Raw genomic sequence first — 13,272 nt, 5'->3', positions numbered from 1 at the left:
GCTGGCTTTCTCCAAGGTGTCAGAGAGCTGATGAGATGGAACATTGGGGACGTGGCCTCATCTTAAAGCAAGCAAGGCAGGAGTGGTCGTAGTCAGAATTCCAGGATCTTGTAGTCATCCTGCTGACATTTTTCTAGCAGAAGAGGGACCTGCCTGCTGGCTCTCTGCCCGGGCTTCTTGTCGACTTGACACTTGGGCGCTCTCACTCATCAGCCACCATCTTCATGAGAAAACCTGAGAAGTTTGAACAGGAGCACCAGTCTGGATCTCATTGCTCTCTGCTGCAGCTTTGGGGTCTGACCCCTCTACTTTGCAGATGCAAGAAATCCTCCTTCATTTTTTGAGGCCCATCTCTGGTGTGAAATCTTTCTCAAATGCCCCTAACAAAAATGCCTCTCCCCGCTCCACACTTGTGCAATAGTTGACCTGTTTCGTGAAGGGTCTAAAGCAGGCCACGTGAACTCTGGTACCAGCATGCCTCCCCCACCAAATTCCTTGAGGGTGGGATTCAGGCCTCCATCTCTCTTGTCTGCACAGCGTCAGTTCCCAAGCTGGACTGGGCTGGTTATCAGAGTCACTTGAGGAACCTTTAAAGAGACAGATATCCCTGACCTTGGTGATTCAGATTCAACAGATCTGGGGGTATAATATATGAAAAATATATTACACTGTATTATATATCACATAGTATTATTTATTATATTAAATATTACATTATAATTATGCATTACATATATATATATATATATAGATAGATGGATTTTCCAGACTATTTAGCTGAAGAGCCAGGTTTGGAAACACTGGTTCCATAGCATCAGACAGAGCATCTCCGCAGAGGAGCCCCCCCCCCCCACATTTATTAAACAAAGGGATTCAAGTAGGCGCAGTGTTCAGAATGATTATATAGTTGCTGCTATGCCCACATGGGTGTTGCAGGTGCTGGAGTATACTGCAGAGGGTCTCGTAAACACTTAAAACGAGATGATCTCTAACCAGCATTTTCATGATTTTAACTAATAGTTAAAGAGCATTTGCTAATTGCCACTAGAATGTTCGCATCAGGGGGACACCACTATATCCCCCAGTGACGGACTAGCTCAGCTCCGTGTCTCACACAGAGTAGGCCCTCAACTCTTTAATAAATGAATGCAACATGTTTAAAAATTCCTTCTCACGATGACTCTCCTAAGATGGCTACTCCTTTTATCATTTCATAGATGAGGAAGTTAAAGCAGACTGACATATTTGAGGACGTATAGCCAGTGAGCAGTAGAGCTGCAATTTTCCTTCGTGTCTTGGCCATTCCAAAGGCCAGGCCTTGAGCAGTTGTGCCATGAGGCAGAAAGAGCCTTTCCACCCCATGGACGAGGCGGGGGCCAGGCCAGGAAGGGCACAGATGCAGACAGCAGACACCCCAGGCGGGACTGCACAAGTGCCGGGGAGAAAGTTAGCAGCAAGGCCTTGGATCAAATTTAGAGTCTGGTCCGGAGAGTCACGTGGGCCTGGGGGATTGGCAACACATAGTGATGGGGGTCCTAGTCAGGACCGAGAGTATGCATTCCAGGCCAACAGAGATCGGGAAAGAATAAGGCAGGAGCCCAGATCTGGAGGAACTGGGGAACACAGTTAGCCTTGGATACAGAGGAGCAAAGCAAGAAGCATGTTACTGGGTTTGGGGCGACAAGGTGGGGTGTCACTTGATAAGGAAGGAGGCATGACTCCGGCACCAAGAAGCAGAGCTGAGGGCCAGGCAGCGCCAGCATCCCTGGTCCTGAGGGTGAGCCTGGTACTCATGCCGAGCTTCTTAAGCTCCTGCCCTGGGCGGATTGTGTTTCCCAACTGAGAATAAGCTAGGACCCGGGTTAAGGTAGGGCAATGCCTGCGGGTCCAGGAGGATGAACTTCAGAGGTGGAGAGAGAGTAGACTCAGGCCAGAGAGCCAAGAAGCACCTCCAAGGCAGAGTGCGGTCCTAAGGTGAGATCAAGCCCCAGACCAAAGTGAAAAGGGATTGCAGGATTGGCAAACTTTGTAAAGCGGTGTTTTGACTCCTTCTGATGTGCTGCGGGTCGGTGGGACATTGATAATTACAGGCAGGCTCCTAACTCTCATTAAACTGGGGGAGGTAGATACAGCTGGCTTACTTGCTCCTGAGAGGTGGTCATTTATCTCGAAGTTACCAACCCCTGCCCAAGCACAGCTTCCTAACGATGCCACCACTGGCAACCCAGTCCAACAGCACCTGGCCCCTTGAGAGACGGTACTCCTCCAATGGGTAAAAGTGCCTCACCCCAGCTCTGATTCTCAAGTGGGGAAGGCCGCGCTCCGCATCTCCCAGAGCTGGGTAGGGTTTGAGAAAGTCCCCCAGATGATGCCGAGCTGTCTCCTGGGGCAGGAGGCCATGTTCCGATCCCTTGAGCGTCACTGCTTTCCAGCGAGAAGAGCTTTTTCACCCCTATGATCTCCTCGCTTCCTCCGATCTGGCGGCATTATCATGACCAAATTATCGATAAGGAAGCTGGGGCCTGAGCTGCCCAAGGTTCTCACAGTTAGAAAGTAGCGGAGCCGGTAGTAACAGCTGGGTCTTCTGACTCCAAGTCCAGTGCTTTTGTCTGTGGCACTATATGCTCCATCCCTGATACCAGGATTAGGACCTAAGAGGAAAATGGCAGGCTCAAAAAAATCAGGCCCGTGGGCATGCTGGGACACCTGTAGGAGGTGGCACTTGACGTGGTGGGTGTGTGGCCACAGGTGGGGGATTGGCCAAAGCTGGGTGCGGAGCTGGAGTGAAGGAGGTCGGCCCTTGGGAGAGGCAAGAGGACCCAGCTGTGCTCTGCCTGGTGGGTGGCCCTGCCCTGCCAGCAGCAGGGCGGGCTGTACGCTGACTTCCGCAAGTGCCATGGTAGTTGTTGAGTGGTAGTTGGGGTAGCTTTGTGTGATGTTACGAATACAGGAGTGCCCAGCCCTTTCGCTCCAGCAGGACTTACTTAGTACCGTTTCCGGGTCACGCCCTGGGTGCTGGGTGTTCAGGAGCCATGGTCCCTGCCCCCAGGGAGGTCAGTGTCTTGGGTTTCAGGCAGATAATTCCATCCCCATGTAATCAGTGCTTCATAGGGGCAATGAATTGAGTGCAAAGTGGGCGTGGGGTGCATAGAAGAGGGAGGTTCAAATTCCCTTGGACACTGGCAGGGTGGAAAGGTCTGGGAAGGCTTCGTGGTGGAGAGGACTAGAGCTAAATCTTAAAAGATGAAGAGGATTTATTGAAGTAGGAGAGAAAGGGGAGGGCATTCTAAGGCAGGGGTCTGCAGAGGTTTCCTGTAAAATGCCGATAGTGAACATTTTAGACTCTATCCCAGCTACTCAACTCTGCCTTGTAGTGCAGAAGCTGCCATAGACAGGATGTAAACAGGTGTGAACTTGGCTGTGTTCCAGCCAAGGCTGACTGCCAGAGTGTGCCCAGCCATATGCGGTGTAGGTACACTTACTGTCCCCATTTGATGTTTGGACGCTCATAGGGGTGAAGTGACTTGCTCAAGGCCAATCAGTGCAACCAGGCACAAGGGGGTCCCGGCACTAGTAGCAGGGGCCAGAGATGCAGGCGGAATTTGGCAGATGGGAGAGCTGGAGGAGGTGGTCTTGGACGGGGCCGTAGGAAGCTGGTCTTAGCAGTCGAACCTATTGTTACCTTCTGCCCTTGGCCTTTCCAGCTACTGTACTACCTCTTTGCAAGACCTTGGCTCTGCAGCAGCTGTGAGCCTATCAGCCACACATCTTCATTCAAACCATCTCCCCTAACACAGGACTGGGCAGTGAGCAGGTGCCCGGCCCACGTTTGCTTAATTGATCTACCTAGGATTCAGTTAAGGGCTATGGGTCGTTTAAAATGCTGTTTCTAATATAACTGGCATCAAATTCTTTTGCTTATTCTGTTGTTTTAATTGATACAACTTCCTGCTCATACAAACATTCAACTCTGTGGAGCCACATCATAAACATAGGAACTCTTCCAGATTATGTTGGAGCTTCTTAGAAGGGAAAAAATACTTTTCATTCTTAACTAATTATTTTTTTAAATGAATGGCAGGTGGAACACTACAAAATCCGTAATTTTGCAAGCTGAAAAAAGGACTGAACATCTTTTTCTTGCCAAAAAAATTTTTTTATTTCACTGGTGTTAGTGACAACAGTTTTTTTTTTTTTTCTGGATCAGACTGAGGACATTTATGAAATAATCAGTCCTAACTATGAATATTCCCATAGGGAGGCTGTTTCTAAGGAGAGTTAAAAATACCCCTGAAATCATATGTGTAACAATTTCTATTTCTGTGACTTCTCCCCTCCCTTCTGTAATGGATTTCAGTTAGTGGGGTCCTTGTTCCATGTCATGACCATTTTGGCCTCATAATTTTGAAAAAAAGATTAAAAGTGTTTTTTTTTTCTTTCTTTCATGTAGACAGAAGCATAAAACCTGTATTATGTGATTTTGGTCATTGGACTCTGTTTTGGAGCCTGGAAAGGTACCAGAGGGTCAGCATGCAGGTTAACCCAGGACCTCTCTCTCTCCTCCTACCTCAGTAGTACCACCCGCTCCTCAGAGGATCCATGTGAGAAGTTCCATTTGGAATTCAGGCTGGCTGTGTCCATCGCCAGCCCACTCCCAGCCCACCGTCCACCCCCAGCCCCAGTTCACTCCTGGGTACCACTTGTCTTTTCTGACTTGATTGTGGTAATAATAGCAAGTGCTCATGAGCACCAACTCTGGACTGGGCACCACACAGACATGATCTCGGTTGAGCCTCAAGGAAACCTTGTGAGGGTCTTGCTGTTATTCCCATTTTCCAGATGAGGAAACTGAGACTCCAAAGTTGAGGGGGAACTGGCCAGGGTGACTCAGAGCGGAAGCTGCAGAGCTCTGATTGGACCCTGGAACTTGCGTCTGCATGTCTGATTACACTTGATTAAAACAAATCCTGGGTACCATTAAACAGGCATAGAGTGGTGACCGCCTTGCTTGTGATCATACAGGTCGTGATGGAGCCACTTCTGGAATCCAGATCCCCCCAAATACAGACATATGCTTTCTTTTACCTCATATAGTTGCTTAGTTTACAAATGATGCGGAGATGTTGGTCTCAAGAAAACACCCTAAACATTTAAAATCCTGTCCGATCTGTTTTTCGTGGAGGATGAAAATTGGTAACTCATTCTGTGACAGGCTCTATGGATGAGGAATAGAAGGAAATGTAATAAGTTATAGTGATGTCAGAATGGTAACATTGGAGGCCCCTAGGGGATATAAAAACAACAATAAATGATTATATGCTTTCCCCATACCACCCATACCAGAGAGTCATCCTTACTTGTCAGGAGAGTGCCACCTGAAATTATTAGTGAGTAAGGTTATAATTGTACGTTTGTAGCTTAAAAATGAGTAATCTGCTTGTCATTTTTTCCTGCCTCCTCTGCTTCATTAGTCATCTGTATTTCAGTAGGGAACTTGGTTGTCAGTTTGGGCCTGACTTCAGTCTGGGGCCAGGGAGCCAGGGGCTTAGTCCTCCTGCTGATCCACAGCCCACAGGGCCCGGAGGGCTGGGAGACCCAGGCTCTGCAGCCACCCTTAGGGCATGTTCCCAATTAACTGAGGCCAGGGTCCAAGTAGACCTCCTGGGGGCCTGTAGCAATGTAGCTTGAAAACCAGAAATGCTTTTTTTTTTATTTTTTTAATAACAAAAGATGCTTCCATTGCTTTTTTAAAAAATTTATTTTTTATTGAAGTATAGTTGATTTATAATGTACCAATCTCTGCTGTACAGCAAAGTGACTCAGTTATACACATACAATTCTTTTTTTAAATGTTCTTTTCCATTATGGTTTATCACAGGATATTGAATTTTCTTTGGCTAGAACCTGCTGTTTCTGGTGTTTCGGTTGGTGGTGTTCTGTAGAGGATATAGCTGGGGAGACCCAAGAGAAGTCATTGTTCAGAGGGGCTGACCTGTGGTGGTTAAGAGCACAGACTTTGGGTTCCAGTCCAGATCCTCTTCTTATTGGCTGTGTGACCTCAGGCAAGTTACTTAACATCTCTGAACCTCAATTTCCTTATCTAATTTCCTTATCTATAAAACGAGGGATGATGGTACCTGCCTCAGAGGGCTGCTGTGCAGATTAAACGAGTTAGTGCCCAAGAGGTGGTCTGTGTAATACAGCAATTAGGAAGACTACATGGGAGCCAGACTGCCTACATGCAGATCCTAGCTCGGCTGCTAATTAGTTGTGAGACCTTTGGCAAATGTCTTAACCTCTTTGTGCTTCACCTGCCTCATCGGTAAATCGGGGATGACGATAATAGGGTTGTTGGCCGGATTACATGAGCTAACCTGAGTCAAGGAATTTAAAGGGTTCCTGCCACACGGAAGGACTATTTAAACATCTGCTATTATTACCATTGATCATTTCTATCAGTAGCCGGAGGCAACATGGACTCCAAGACGGCAGATCCCGTGTGCTTCAGAGTTCAGATGAACAAGGGAGCTCGGAGAGCTGGGGGCTGCAGGGAGGCAGCACAGAGCAGGCAGACACTGCAGAGGCTGGGGGATGCAGCTCGGCCGTGGGGCCTGCCAGAACTAGGTGGGGATCCCTGCTCAGCCACTTGTTAGCGGAGGGACCTTGGGCAATTTATGCGCCTCTGTTTGCCTCAGTTTCTCCGACTGCAAAATGGGGATGATAACAGGGAGGATTAAGTAAAGCAATAAACGTAAAGTGCCTGGCGTGTGGTTAGTACTCAATGAATGAAGATGTTGTTTGCTAATTACTACTCATCCTTATATTTACAGTGAATTCAAGGAGTTACTCTTATTATTGTCAGGCAGAGTGCAAGCTGCCAGTGTGCGAGGTGAGCAAGGACGTGGGTGCTCTCAGAGGGAGAGGTTTACATATGGGCGAAGGCTGGGAGGCGAGAAGTTCCCGGGGAGTGCTGGTGGTGATGAGCAGATCAATTCGGATCCCTTGGCAGCTTCCTGTAGTGCGAGATGTGGTTTAAACTAGGGAGTGAAAGGCATTGGATGCCAAGGTAAGGAATTTGGTTTTTATTTCACTGGCAGCAGAGGCTGTAAAAATCATTGAGAAGGGGGGTAGGTGGGGGAGGGCTTCAGGAATATTCTCTTGTCTAACTGTCAGAAGTTCTAAAACCAGGGGGTCTGAGGCTCCTTTTGTGTTTGTCTCCTCCTTTGTGGATTCTCCCCGTTTCACGGTGTACACACTTCTGTAAAGGGACAACAGCTGCCTCCTCCAGGAAGCCTTCTCTGATTCTCCCAGCTGCCATATGTATCCTTTCCTGCTGTGGCCTCCCACAGCACTGTGTGGCCTCCAGAGACTCTTAGCCCAGCTTACCTGGTGGAAGTCATTCATTGCCCCCTCCCCATCCCCTACCAGCCTGGAGAGCCTCTAGGGGACCTGGACTGTGCCTTGTTTTTCTCTAGACTACCCTGGTTGCTTCCTCCCAGCCCCAGCTTAGTGCCTTTTACCAAGGAGATGATATGAAGAGGATGGGATACATGAGGAAGCAGGAGAGGGGATGCTTCATTGAGCAAATGAGTGGGCAGTAATTGAGGGAGGAGGGCAGGGAGCACTTTGTCTGGGTCCTGAGCAGCAGGGAAACATCACCCCAGGCACCCGTGGGATGTAGTGTATGCGTGTGGAGGGGAGGAATGGAATGGAGCCCCTGCTTATGGCTGTGCTTCTCATCTGAAAAATGATAGTAAGAGAACTTAATTCAGAGGGTTGTATACCTTTCTGGATAGTTATGGGCTTCTTGGAAAAGGGAATAAGCACCTGCTTCAGTTTATCTGAAAATACCTGGGGGATTGAAGCAGTGGTTTTCACATTTTTCAAAGTAGCAGGACCCTTTATTCAAATGAAATTTTAAACTATGGCCGATAGATGGATGGGTAGAAAGATAGATATATAGATGATAGATAGATAAGAATGACCTTAGACAAGACACACTCCTTCTGGACCTTGATCTCCTGTGTACTGTGAGGGGTGGAGTTTAAGCCAGATTTCTCAGCCACTGATGTTTTGCACTGGATAATTCCTTGCTGTGTGGGACCGTCCTGTGCCCTGTGTTTAGCGGCATCGCTGGCCTCTGCTCACTGGATGCCCATAGCATCTCCCCCTCCGCCAAGTTGTAACAACCAAAAATGTCTTCAGACACTGCCAAATGTCCCCAGGGGGCTAAAACCATCCTCAATTGAGAACCACTGGGCTCTGTGGTCTCTGGTGCCTTGTTTTGTTTTTTTTTTTGAAACATTTTTAATGTTTACTCCTACTAGGTCCTTAGCACAGTGTCAGGCACATCTTTTAACTTCTCTGTTAATGGTGACTGTTATTATTGTTACATGCTTCCCTTTAGTAATCCTTATAGTTTGGTTATTCCTCGTCTAATACTGTGGCTGATATTTTTAATGTCCAACTTGGTAGCATATCTCATAGCAAAATGGTCGGCTTTGCTTTCTCATTAGCAGTCCCCAGGGAGGTCTAGCCATCAGTAATCAGGTGGTTGCCATGGCAGAGGCAGGAATATGGTCGCTCTTGTACCATTCTCCTTCCTGCTGGATGTTCTTCAATTTGGCCTTTCCTGTCCTCACTAACATTCCCCCTGGTGTTCTTTTCTCTTCTCCGTTAACTAGACACAGTGCCAAATGGAACTTTTTTTCCGCTCCCCTTTTTTCTTTCTTTACCCATTAGAAGCAACACGATCCAACCTCCAGAATGACTTCCTTTACTTTAGGTCACTTTAGGTCACTTCCACTGAAAGACCATTAAAATCAGCTTTTAGGTTTGCAGCGAGAAGGGGCGTTTGCCATTTTTATGTTAGTATTCATATTCTTTTTTAAGATTCAAGAGAATGCCAAAATAATATCCATGGGAAGAATTCAACTACCAGAATAGACAAATCTACAATAGAATTATTATAGTCTGTTGTATATTAATTACCCCAAACAAGTTGGTCTTTTGGGATAAATGACAAGTATTTGTTTCTGTATTTTCTTGATCCAGGAGGAAAAATACCAGTGGAAAAAAAGTATGTTAGAAATCAGCAAAATAAATAAAGGTTATTAATCTTAATGCCATAATATGAACATCCCACTATTTTGGAGCTGGTACGTTTTTCATGAAAATCAGCAATGATCACTCATCATATATTCCTTGTTAAGATTTCAAAGTAGCCCACGACCAGAGTCTGGCTGCTTTTGTTAATTTGCTGTTGAAATTGAGAGTTTTTGTATAAAGTACTATGAAATGAACATTTGAAAACACTTCTCTTTAGTCCCCTGCGTAGGGCCTGGCACCCAGTAGGTGCTCCATAAACTTTTGTTGAATTGTACTAACAGAAGTGATTCTGGAGATCTCTGCATTTCCTCATTGAGTTAAAGGGCCCCTCATGACTTTTTAAAATGGAATTGACATGGTGCACCCACTATATATCATACCATATTCAAGCTCCTTGAATCATATATTTGAAAAATATTTATCAAGCTCTTGTTATATGCCAGGCACATGCCAGGAGATGGGAAATGAAACAGACACAGTCACAGAGCTGACATTCTAGTTGGGAAGACAGACAAGCAACAACAACAAAACCACAAAGATATAATGAAATATATAAATATATAATATGTAATAATATACACGCTAACAAATGTATCAATTTTAATATATAAATTATATATAAATATATAATATATAATAATAAATGATAAAAATGTCAGGAGATGCTTTGAAGGAAAGAAATACTTGAGCTGAGAACTTATATCAGAAGTCATTCAACACCAGATAACAGCAACTTCTCAGACCAGCAGCTTAGACGTATTTCTCTGACATGAAAGAAATCTGGAGGTGAGCTTTCTAGCTTTCTGCTTCTCCAGCTCCTCTGGGTTTAGAATGGGGTTCCCATTCTTAAGGTCGCTGCTTGGTCCAAGATGCCTGCTGGCCTTCCAGTCGGGAAGGAGGAAGGGGGCACGAGGAAGGGGGCACGGGAGGCCAAAGGGCCTGCCTCCCCACCCAGTCAGTCCCTTGAGGAGCAGTCCTTGGAAGCCCCACCCAGCAACTCTCCTTTTTTATGCCAATTACAAAGGAGGCTGGGATGCGCTGTCTCTTAGCTGGACACGTGGCCACACTGAATACAGTGAGGGTTTTATTAGTAAGAAAGCAAGAGAGAATGGATGCTAAATGGTCAGCTGGCAGCATTTGCAGCAGACGGGAAGGGCGAGAAGAAGGTCGCCACGTGAACAGTAGGACTAGATGGTAACATTCGCTGCGATGGCGGACGCTGGGAGGAACAGGTTTGGGAGAAAGGCAGGAGTTCGGTTTGGGCCACATTAAGTTTGAGATGGTGTGAGGTTTGCCGTGGAGTTTTCAGGTGGACACACCACCAAGCTCCAGGCTGACATCACTAACTACTTTACCTCTTGTGGCGACCCCCAGGAATTCATAAAAGAAGGACTTATGGTTGGAAGGGGGAGTCTAGAGACTTAACTCCAAGACCTATTTGTATAATACACACACACTTTTAACTTAGGTTGTATTTTATGGAATTTGCTAAAAATAGCAAAGTTTTCTAAAGACTGTCCCTTTCTTCCTTCCTTCCACAACTATCCAGTGAGCACTTACATAAGTAAAAGCACCTCTCTAGATACTGGTGATATATATTAAGAACAAAACAAAGATCCCTGTCCTCATATAGGGCATTCTAGTGAGGCAGAAAAGAAATAACACACAAATAAGTTGATTATATAGGTCACGCTTTACAGAAGATTGAGAAAACATCATGGGCTGTGATGTTATGCATCCACTATTGTTATGGATTTTTATTGTGTTCAGTTTCTCCACCGATTGCCTCATTGAACTCTTGACTCAGTCATGTGAGGTGGGCTTCATTTTCCCCATTGAACAGATGAGGAGACAGAGGCTCAGAGTTTGGGTAAGCAAGTTCAAACCCTGGCTCACATGTCACCTCATCCAGGAGTGCTTCCTGTTTAAGTGTCAGTCTCTTCCGGGAGATAATGGATCTTCATGGGCAGGGGCTGATTGTACTGAGTTTGGTAGCCCTACCCCCTGACCCAGGACCTGGCATTTAATCAGCACCTAGTAAATGTCCAGTTGTTGAACAGAACTGGCTGCAGCTCTTATACCAAGCCCGTGTTCTTTTGTATTGTGAACAGTTGCCCCCGGTACATCTATTTTGTACGTCTAGATTTTATTTGTTTATTTTTCCACACTGCCTTGGAGTGTTACTACAATATCACCGTACATCCAGATTTTAGATAATTGTCTTTTCTAAAGCAAACTCAGTTCTCTTTTTTGCTTTATGGAGTTGGTTTACTTCCAGGTAAAACAATTCAGACTCTCCAAGGCAAATCATTCTACACAGGGGACATTCTTTCTGTGGCTGTGAATTTCCTCTCATTCCCTTTACTAAGTCAGCTGCCAGTCATCTGGGCCCTGAGGCCTTGGATGGAGACCTGGGTTTTCTGCTGTTCTCTGAGGAGTTCATGATTAAGTCACTTGATGACTTGCCATCCAAGGCTGTAAAGACATTAATTATTTAAATTAAGTGGGTGTTAAGAGAATCCAGTCAGTTCTGCTTTGCCCAGAGACATCAGAGAATCCAGAATATTAGAGCCACAGGGCCCTTAGTCATCACTGGTTCAGTCCCCCTCATTTCCCGGGAAGAGGAAATGGAGATGTAGAGGGAGCAAAGGCACTTGGCCAAGGCTAGCGGTTAGTGGCCCTGCCATCTGACTCCCACTCCAGGGCTCTTTCTACTCTATCCTGCTGCCACTTATGCAGCAGGTCAGAAGGATTTCTCAGCAAGAATAAGGCATTGTGAATGGACTCTTAAGAGTGAAGAAGTGATTCATTAAAATTTAACCGTGTATTTCAAATGATAAGCCAAGTATAGTCAACCCCAACCTGGTTTGAAATAGCAACATCTACTGCTATTGAGTGGTTGTATCTTTTTTTTTGGCCACGCAGTGCAGCATGCAAGATCCTAGTTCCCCAACAAGGGATCGAACCCATGCCCCCTGCAGTGGAAGCGCGGAGTCTTAACCACTGGACTGCTAGGGAAGTCCCCAAGTGGTTGTATCTTTTAGTAGTGTTTTTCCACTTCCGTGTTACCTGCCACCATTGCAGAATGCACATAGAGGCAAATATACTTTTCTTTTTTGATTTCTGAAAAAAAAACATTAATGATTCTAATAAGGCAGCTGTGTGATGCAGCCAAGAAAACGTAGACTTTGGAGTCAGGTGGCCTGGCTTTGAATCATGGCTTAACAACCTACTAGCTTTGTGAGCCTTTGGTAAGAACCTTCTTGGAGCTGATAGTGTATCTGGCAGTTGTAGGTTCATACACTTAAAGGATGTGAGAAAAGCCGGTGGGGAGGGAGGTGACAGCTTGGTCTGGAGTTCTAGAATGTGACTGAAAGCCACTGGGTCTCTGGGGCTGAATTTAGACAGTGATTATGATAATTTGGAGCCATGTTGATAGACACAGCCCTCAGATACACTTGCCTCTAGTTGGCATTATTAGATGTGAACATTTCCTTTTGCTTTCACGATGTTTTACTACTATTCAAGAAGCCACTTTAATTTTTTTTTTCTGGAAGAAGATCTGGTCTAAATGAAATCTATACACATGCACACACACAACCACTACATAATTAAGTAGTTAGTTCATGAAGTACACATTATGCTTACTATGTGCGAGGTACTATTCTGGGCCCTGGGGATGCGTTTTAATGGAACGATAATGAAAGACAGGTGAAGAAGGGAAGAGGAAAATAAGCAGAATGAATGAAAGGAAGGATTGTGAGGACGATGGTTGCCATATATCTGGTGCTCACTCTGGGCCAGCCATTGGCGAGTGATATAAATGCATGTCTCACCAGACCCTCTCGGCAGGCCTACAGAGTAGGTGGTTTTATCATCTCCCTCTCACAGTGAAGAAACTGAGGCCCAGGAAGGTTGAGTAACTTGCTGAGGATCACACAACTAGCAAGTAGTGGAACTTGGACTTGAACTCAGTTGTGTCTGGCTCCAGGGCCCAAGTTCTTAGAAGTCTTTTGTGGGGATTAAAATGGCAGGATAGTGACTGCTAATGGCTAAAAGCTTGTTGGGGTGACAAGAATATTTTAAAAACAGACTGTGGTGAGAGTTGCCCAACGCTGTGAATTAATACAAAAAATAATTGAATCGCACACTTTAAATGGGTGA

The 13,272-nt window shown here is 45.8% G+C and overlaps 1 protein-coding gene across 4 annotated transcripts in view; it reads left to right on the top strand.

The window, feature by feature from the left end:
* The window catches only part of FGF13 (fibroblast growth factor 13), a 528,165-nt gene that overhangs the window by 102,446 nt on the left and 412,447 nt on the right, over positions 1 to 13,272 (top strand). The window lies entirely within an intron of this gene.

Source organism: Balaenoptera physalus (genome assembly GCF_965194825.1).
Source record: "Balaenoptera physalus genome assembly, chromosome: X".
NCBI classification, from domain to species: Eukaryota; Metazoa; Chordata; class Mammalia; order Artiodactyla; family Balaenopteridae; genus Balaenoptera; species Balaenoptera physalus.
The sequence above is the reverse complement of the archived record's forward strand: the minus strand, read 5'-3'. Positions and strand labels throughout refer to the sequence as shown.